This window comes from Cucurbita pepo, chromosome 16, assembly GCF_057944985.1.
Source record: "Cucurbita pepo subsp. pepo isolate OVF chromosome 16, ASM5794498v1, whole genome shotgun sequence".
Lineage (NCBI taxonomy): Eukaryota > Viridiplantae > Streptophyta > Magnoliopsida > Cucurbitales > Cucurbitaceae > Cucurbita > Cucurbita pepo.
This window is the reverse complement of record NC_141813.1, coordinates 6,494,413-6,502,833: the sequence shown is the minus strand read 5'-3', so window position 1 is coordinate 6,502,833 and position 8,421 is coordinate 6,494,413. Positions and strand designations below refer to the sequence as shown.

At 36.4% G+C, this 8,421-nt stretch overlaps 1 non-coding gene across 1 annotated transcript; it reads right to left on the bottom strand.

Moving 5' to 3' along the window:
* Positions 1-4,928: 4,928 nt before the first annotated feature.
* Positions 4,929-5,000, bottom strand: TRNAE-UUC (transfer RNA glutamic acid (anticodon UUC)). Its single transcript has one exon. It is a non-coding gene; the product is annotated as a tRNA-Glu (tRNA).
* Positions 5,001-8,421: the final 3,421 nt, after the last annotated feature.

Below are 8,421 nucleotides of genomic sequence, written 5' to 3'. Positions count from 1 at the left end.
TCGTTACAAACACAAAATAAGAAGCAGACTCAAAAGAAGAACAAAAAATACTAGATCAAAAATAGAAGTTAGTCCATAGCCCACACTCCAAAGTCCACTCATCCACGACCAACTCTTAGTTATTTGAAAAAAAAATGATAAACATGGAGTGAGTAAAACTTAGTAAGTAGCCTACTAGAAGGTTTTTAATCGCGACCTTAAGCTAGGATATTACTTCTTGTTATGTTTTCAGGATCTTAGAACTTAGAGGTCATCGTGTTATGTATCATATACTGATCCTGAAAACCTTCCCCTAAAATAACCTTCAATTTTCTCCCCATGAACACATGAGTGGTGTCATCATAATCATGTAATCCTACTGGTAAATCGTTGTGCAGGACATCTCGTTTAGCTGATGGGAAAGGTAGGCCTATCATAACATCCAGCTCATGATACATATTGCCGGACATCCTACCTAAAGAGGAATAGGGGCCTTTTAGTACACATCGTAATATAGATAATGGTTACTTATGGGTATGGATCCTAGCAACTTATTTAGCATGTTATTCACATAGTTCTCGGTACTTGGTACATGGATTATTGATGAACCTAGGTTTATACATAATGTCATCGGTTAGGCTTTAGGAGTTGAGGTTTTTGCTTAGGAAAACATTAGAGGGTAACCTAACGTGGACTAATTCGTGTGAAAACCTACTAGCACTTTGAGGACCTCTTTCCTTCACCAAACTTATGGGTAAACTTATTTAGAAGGTGCAGGAACCAGTTTGGAAATGAATAGTGGACTATAGTTCTCGAATTCGAGGTAAACCCATGAACACGATACCCCAAAACAAAAAACTTGTATCTCTCGATTGGGTACTCGATTAAGCTTGCTTCTTGCCCCTAATAGTCTACCCTAATTCATAATTTATAGACGGATTTTTCACTACCATTGAAACGTCTAGAATTTCTATAATTTCATTCTTTATTTTTCTGAATCTTCTGCCAGAAAAGTCTTCTCCGATCAGAGCCTTCCTTTTTTAAGCACCTTGTAATTCTTATTCTATAAAAAATTTAATGATTCGGGAAGTTTATAAAAATTAGAAAAAGTACCATTTTCTAAATGTTTTTTCAATTTTACTTGTTCTTTGCTTCTAGATACAACCTAGTAGGGATTATACACTGTCTCTTATTGGAGACCTTGAGTGTTGCAAATTCTCCTCTCCTTTGAAAACTTTCGGTCATCGAAAGTGCTTATTCTAAAATAGGTCAGGGTACAAGGTTCTTATTTGCCTTTTGTTTCCCAAGTGGATTCTTCTACTCTATGATTCTTCCATCGGACCTTAACGAGAGAGATTTCCTTGTTTCTCAATCATTTGACTTTCTTGTCCATTATTTGAATCGGGTCTTCTTTATATGTTAAGTCATCTCTCAAGAAGAGAGTTTCATGAGCCAGTACGTGCGAACGATCTAGGGTATACTTCCGTAGTATGGATACATGAAAGATATTATGTACTGCAGACAAGTTTGGGCATTGCCCGATTCTATGGGCCACAGATCCAATCCTTTCTAATATCTCAAAGGGACGGATAAACCTAGGGCTTAGCTTCCCCTTTTCACCCTACCTACAATTCCATGTCCTTGCGCCTTAGGTCTGCATAGCTTTTCTCTCGGCTTTGTGCGGTCTGTATCCTAGCTTTAATCTTCTGGACTGCGGCGTTGGTAATTTGCACCAGCTCTGGCCCAATAGTTGTCGTTTGCCCCCCTTCTTCCGAAAAGATAGGGGATCGAAATCTTCGTCCATAAAGAACCTCGTATGTGGCCATTTTTATGGTGGCTTGGCAAGTATTATTATAAGCGAATTTCATAAGGGGTAGGTACTTATCCTAGCTTCCTGCAAAATCCATCACATATACCCTCAACATGTCTTCCAATATTTACTTGAGCATTTCTGTTTGACCATCTATTTATGGGTGGAATGTCATACTATAACTGCGTACCCAATGCATTTTGTTGAATTTTCCAGAAGCGAGATTTAAATCTGGCATCTCGGTCTAATACTATTGCCTTTTGTTGAATTTCCAGAAGTGTACCCAATACCTTTACTGATGAATATTCATTTTTAATGTTAGCAAGAGTAGCTTAGTTGGGAGATTGTTAGACTGAAGATTTGAAGGTCACACGTGTTTTATCCACGTTCAACGCACCTAATACAAGTTTATTACCTGACTATACAATCTAAAAACATAACTTGCTTATTCAATCTAAAATTAGTGATTATTTCTTTTTTAAACATAATGAATTAGCGGAAATACCTTTACTTATGAATTTTCATTTTTAATATTAGCGGGGATAGCTCTGTTGGGAGAGCGTCAGACTGAAGATTTGAAGGTCGTGTTTGATCTCCACGTTCACCGCAACTTATTCTAGTTGCATAACCCGACTATTCAATCTAAAATTAGTCATTGTTCCTTTCTGAAATCTCATTGAATTATCGAAAATACCTAACGTGTTCTAGTTCACTGCACCTTATACAAGTTGGATAACTTGAATATCTTATTAAAAATTAGTGATTATTTCTATTTAAAATTTCAATGAAGTAGCGAAAATACCTTTACTGATGAATTTTCATTTCTAACAGTAGTGTGGATAGTTCAGTTGAGAGAGCGTTAGATTGAAGATTTGAAGGTCTCGTGTTCGATCCACGTTCACCACACATGGTTCACGTTGCACAATTTGACTATTCAATCTTAAATTAGTGATCATTTCTTTCTAAAATTTAAATTAATTAGCGAAAATATCTTTACTTAAAAACTTTCATTTTTAATGTAAGCACGGATAGCTCAGTTTAGAGAGCGTCATATTTAAGATTTGAAGGTCACGTGTTCGATCTCCACGTTCACCGCACCTGTTTCTATTTGCATAACCTAACTATTCAATAAAAAAATTAGTCATTATTTCTTTTGAAATCTCAATGAATCAGCGAAAATATCTTTATTGATGAATTTTCATATCTAATGATTGCGGGGATAGCTCAGTTGGGAGAGCGTCAGACTGAAGATCCGAAGGTCAGTCGATCCACGTTCACCGCACTTGGTTCACATTGCATAATTTGACTATTCTTTCCAAAATTAGTGATTATTTATGTTTAAAATATAATGAATTAGTGGAAATACCGTTTTTTATCCAACTGGCATAGGTTGACTAAGTTGCATAACTTGCCTATTCAATCTAAAACTTGTGATTATTAATTTTTTATGTTATCTGGGATGGCTTAGTTGGGAGAGCATTAGATTGAATATTGGAAGGTCTTGGTTCGATCTGCATTCATTGCACCTTATAGTTTAGTTGATTATTATTTCTTTTTAAAATATAATGAATTATTGGAAATAGCTTTACTTATGAATTTTTATTTTTAATGTTAGCAGGGATAGCTCAGAAGGTCACGTGTTTAATCTCCACGTTCACCGCACCTGTAACTATTCAACTGGATTATCACATTAACAATTTGAATCAAATAAAGTGACATTAACCATTTGAATCACCTCAACTCCACTTGTTGAACTTGACCAAGTGTCTATAACATAACACTAACAAAGGTACAAAGTAACACTAACAAAGTCTTTTTAATCTAAAATACCATTGAACTTGACCATTATAGTGCCTCTCAAACGTAGGTAAAGTTTAAATTCGAGTCTCCTTGTCAAACTCACTCGGGTGCTCATCTCAACCATGATGGTGTTCAACAAGAGAGACCTCGAAAATAGCCGGATTATCGCATTAACCATTTGAATCACCTCAACCCCACTTGTTGAAATTGAAACAAATATCTAGAACATAACACTAACATAGATACGATGTTCATAAAAGTCTTAATTTAAGATACTATTGAACTTGACCATTAAAGTGCCTCTCAAAAAGAGGTAAAGTTTAAATATAATTGGTGACAAAAGATGAAACTATAAAATAAAAAGAAATAAGAAAATAATATTCAATTTCAGAGAATCAAACCAGAATCTCCTAGGTGAAAGCCAAATATCCAAACCGTTGGACAACAATGAATTTTTGGTGTAGTTGTCCTAAAGTCTTTTGTCTAATCGCTCAAGAGTTTTACTATGATGTTTTGGATAATGTCTAACTCTTCGACACGTCCTTTCATGTGTGTGATAGGGTTCTCAGAATTACCGCAACGTTTCGAGCTATTCGATCGTGTGGCTCTTTCTTCAAAACGGTAAACATCAAACATCAAACATCAGGTCTTTGATTGGCAACCCATCCAAAGGATTGTTGATTGCATCGATTGGATCAATAGTCTTCCCATGAGTTTATGGTGCATGACCCATTTTTTGTAGCATTCACCTTCGAGCGCCACCATAGTTTTGCATCGTCCATGAGATGCATTGCGACCAACGTAACTCTTAGGTCCTATGAGCAAGTAACAGTAACCTTCAAGTATTGTTCTACGTAAAAAATAAAGCTTTTTAATTCCTTAGCATCCCGGTTTACATTTAAGGGGTTGTGTTCTTGGATTTTAAGTTTGTTAAGCCCACATGAACTTGGCTTGAGGTGTGGTTCTCTACAGCCCAACTTGTCAAACTCACTCGAGTGCTCATCTCAACCATGACGTTGTTCAACAAGAGAGACCTCGAAAACGACTGGATTATTGCATTAACCATTTGAATCACCTTCTCATCTCAACCATGACGTCGTTCAACAAGAGAGACTTCGAAAACGACTGGATTATCGCATTAACCATTTGAATCACCTGCTCATTTCAACCATGATGTCGTTCAACAAGAGAGACCTCGAAAACGACTGGATTATCGCATTAACCATTTGAAATTGAACAAAATATCTATAACATAACTCTGACAAAGGTACGAAGTTCATAAAAAGTCTTTTTAGTCTAAGATAGAAACTGTAAAATAAAATGAAATAAGAAAATAACATTCCATTGCCGGGAATCGAACCCGGGTCTCCTGGGTGAAAGCCAGATATCCTGACCGCTGGACGACAATGGATTTTTTATGTAAATGTCCTGAAGTATTTTGTCAGATCGCTGAAGAGTTTTTGCATGATCTTTTGCTTAATGTCTAACTCTTCGACACGTCCTTCCCTATGTGTGTTAGAGTTCTCAGGGCTACCGCGACGTTTCGAGCTGTTCGATTGTGTGGCTCTTTCTTCAAAAGAGTCAATATCAAATGTTAGGTCTTTGATTGGCAACCCATCCAGGGGAGCGTCGATTGCATCGATTCCATCAACGATCTTCCCATGAGTTTATGGTGCATGACCCATTTTTTATACCATTCACCTTCGAGCACTACCATAGTTTTGCATCATCCATGAGATGCATTGTGGCTAATGTAACTCTCAGGTCGTATGAGAAAGTTTTTGTAGCCCTCAACTCTCAGGTCGTATAATAGAGTTCTTAGAGCTACCGGGGGCCTTCTTCGCCCTCCACCTAAGCTGCGCAGGAAAGGCCGAAAGTCAATCCCAGGGAACAGTGAAGCTTCATAGGGTCTTTCTGTCCAGGTGCAGGTAGTTCGCATCTTCACAGACATGTCTATTTCACCGAGCCTCTCTCCGAGACAGTGCCCAGATCGTTACGCCTTTCGTGCGGGTCGGAACTTACCCGACAAGGAATTTCGCTACCTTAGGACCGTTATAGTTACGGCCGCCGTTCACCGGGGCTTCGGTCGCCGGCATTTCGAGGTGTTCGATCGTGTGGCTTTTTCTTCAAAAGAGTCAACATCAAACGTCAGGTCTTTAATTGGCAACCCATCAAGGGGAGCGTCGATTGCATCGATTCCATCAACGGTCTTCCCATGAGTTTATGGTGCATGACCCATTTTTTATATCATCCACCTTCGAGCGCTACCGTCCTTGAGATGCATTGTGGCCAACGTAACTCTTAGGTCCTATGAGCAAGTTCCTGTAACCTTCAAGTAGTGTTCAACGTCAAAAATAAAGTTTTTTTAATTCCCTACCATCCTGGTTCCCATTTAAGGGTTTGTGTTTTTGGATTTTCAGTTTGTTAAGCCCAACATGAGCTTGGCTTGGGGTGTGGTTCTCTACGACCCTCCTTGTCAAACTCACTCTGGTGCTCATTTCAGTCATCTCAGCCATGATGGCGTTCAACAAAAGAGACCTTGAAAATGACCGAATTATCACATTAACCATTTGAATGACCTCAACCTCACTTGTTGAAATTGAACCAAATATCTATGACATAACACTATTAAAGGTTCAAAGTTCATAAAAATCTTTTTAATCTAAGGTACTATTGAACTTGACCATTATAGTGCCTCTCAAATCAAGTTCATAAAAGTCTTTTGAATTTAAGATACTATTGAACTCACCCATTATTGTGCTTCTCAAACCTAGGTAAAGTTTAAATATAATTGGTGACAAAAGATGAAACTATAAAATAAAAGAAATAAGAAAATAAAATTTCATTGTCGAGAATCAAACTCGGGTCTCCTCGTTGAAAGCCAGATTTTCTGTGTAATGTCTTCGACACATTTTTTTTATGTGTGTGACAGAGTTCTCAGAGATACCGCCACGTTTCTTGTTGTTCGATCACGTGACTCTTTCTTCAAAAGAGTCAACATCAAACATTAGGTCTTTGATTGGAAACCCATACAGGGGAGCGTCGATTGCTTCAATTCCATTAATGGTCTTCCCATAATTTTTTGGTGCATGACCAGTTTTTTATACAATTCACCTTCAAGCGCCACCATAGTTTTGCATCGTCCATGAGATGCATTGTGGGCCGATGTAACTCTCAGGTCCTCTGAGAAAGTTCCTATAGTCTTGAAGTATAATATCAAAACATATTAACGTATTTGATATGTTAAATATTAAAATAATTGATGTGTATCATAAACATTAAATAAAAATATATATTTGAAATTTGAATGATATTCATATTAATTAAACATATATTATGATATTCTACCACATTTTAATATTATTTAAATAAGATATTATATCTTAATGTATTAGGTATTCAAATATATAATTTGACAAAAATAATCACAAGTTCACCGTAAATAGAACCCTAGGGTTAAGTCAAAAAGTATCAAACACTAAATACTGTGACATTTTAGGTGATATTTTGCAGAGAAAGCTGATAAGGTTTCCAAAGAGCAGGTGGTCATTTCTGACATTTTAGGTTAACAACATGGTGAAAAGTAACAAGAAATTCTGATATCAGTAATTAACTACAAACCTTTGAATAAGGTTTTAGAATAAATAGATTTGATAAAAAGAATTTAGAGTCAAATATTTTTATAAAATTCGACATGAAATTGGGATTTCGGAAAATTCTAATTTCTTAAAAGGACAAATATAAAATAGCATTTAATGTCCAATTAGAAAATATGAGGGGAACGTCATGTCATTTAGGCTAAAAAACGCTCCATCCGAATTTCAGAAGATTATGAATGGTATTTTCAATCCTTTCAAAAAAATTTGATAGTTTATATTGATGATGTGTTGATATTTTCTAAAACCATTAAGATCAACACTTTAAACATCTACATACATTCATTAATGTAATCAAAAGAAATCAACTAGTTGTGTCCATACCCAAAATCAAATAATATCAAACTCAGATCCGTTTTCTTGGATTTTAAATTTATCTATAATCTTGTTTCAAACAAAAAATAATTTTGCTAGATAGAAGTAAATTTTGTTGTGGTTTGATTTTAAAATTCTACCTATAAAAGAAGTTGAAAACATCTTGGGAGATTACCTATGGGTGAGTTTCTAACAAAGTCTCTCTTCTCTCCTCTGTCTTCTTAAACTCATACTAATCCAACCAATCATTTGCATGTTCTCAAAAGTTCAATTACCTATAAAAGAAGTTGAAAACACCTTGTGAAAGTCTATAAGCATACTACGACCTCTAGCTTTGCAAAATCCAGCGTTGTTGACGCTTATCAAAATCGCTGCCAAAATAAAGTTTAACGAGTGGTTCTATGGTGTAGTGGTTAGCACTTTCAACTTTGAATCTAACGACCTGTGTTTAATTCCCGATAGGTAATCCACCAATTTATACAAAATTGGTCCATAGTCGATTCGGTAGGGTCACTTTTGGACCGATAATCTTTAGAAGGGGTCACTAAGATTGAGATCATACAAAATGGGACCATAGCTCAATGTTAGAGCATTTAATTGCAGATCAAGAGGTCACCAATTCGAACCTAGTTGGGCCCTTCTATCTAGGATAGAAATTTGTTACACTTTTTGGACCGACACTATGTCTACGGGGTCACTAAGGTTAAAATCCTACAAAATGGATCCATGGCTCAGTGGTAGAGAATTTGACCGGTCACCCGTTTGAACTTGGTTGGGCCATTTTATTTTGGACAGACACTTTTTACACTTTTGGATTGACACTCTGTAGAACGAGTCACTAAAGTTGAAATCATGCAAAAT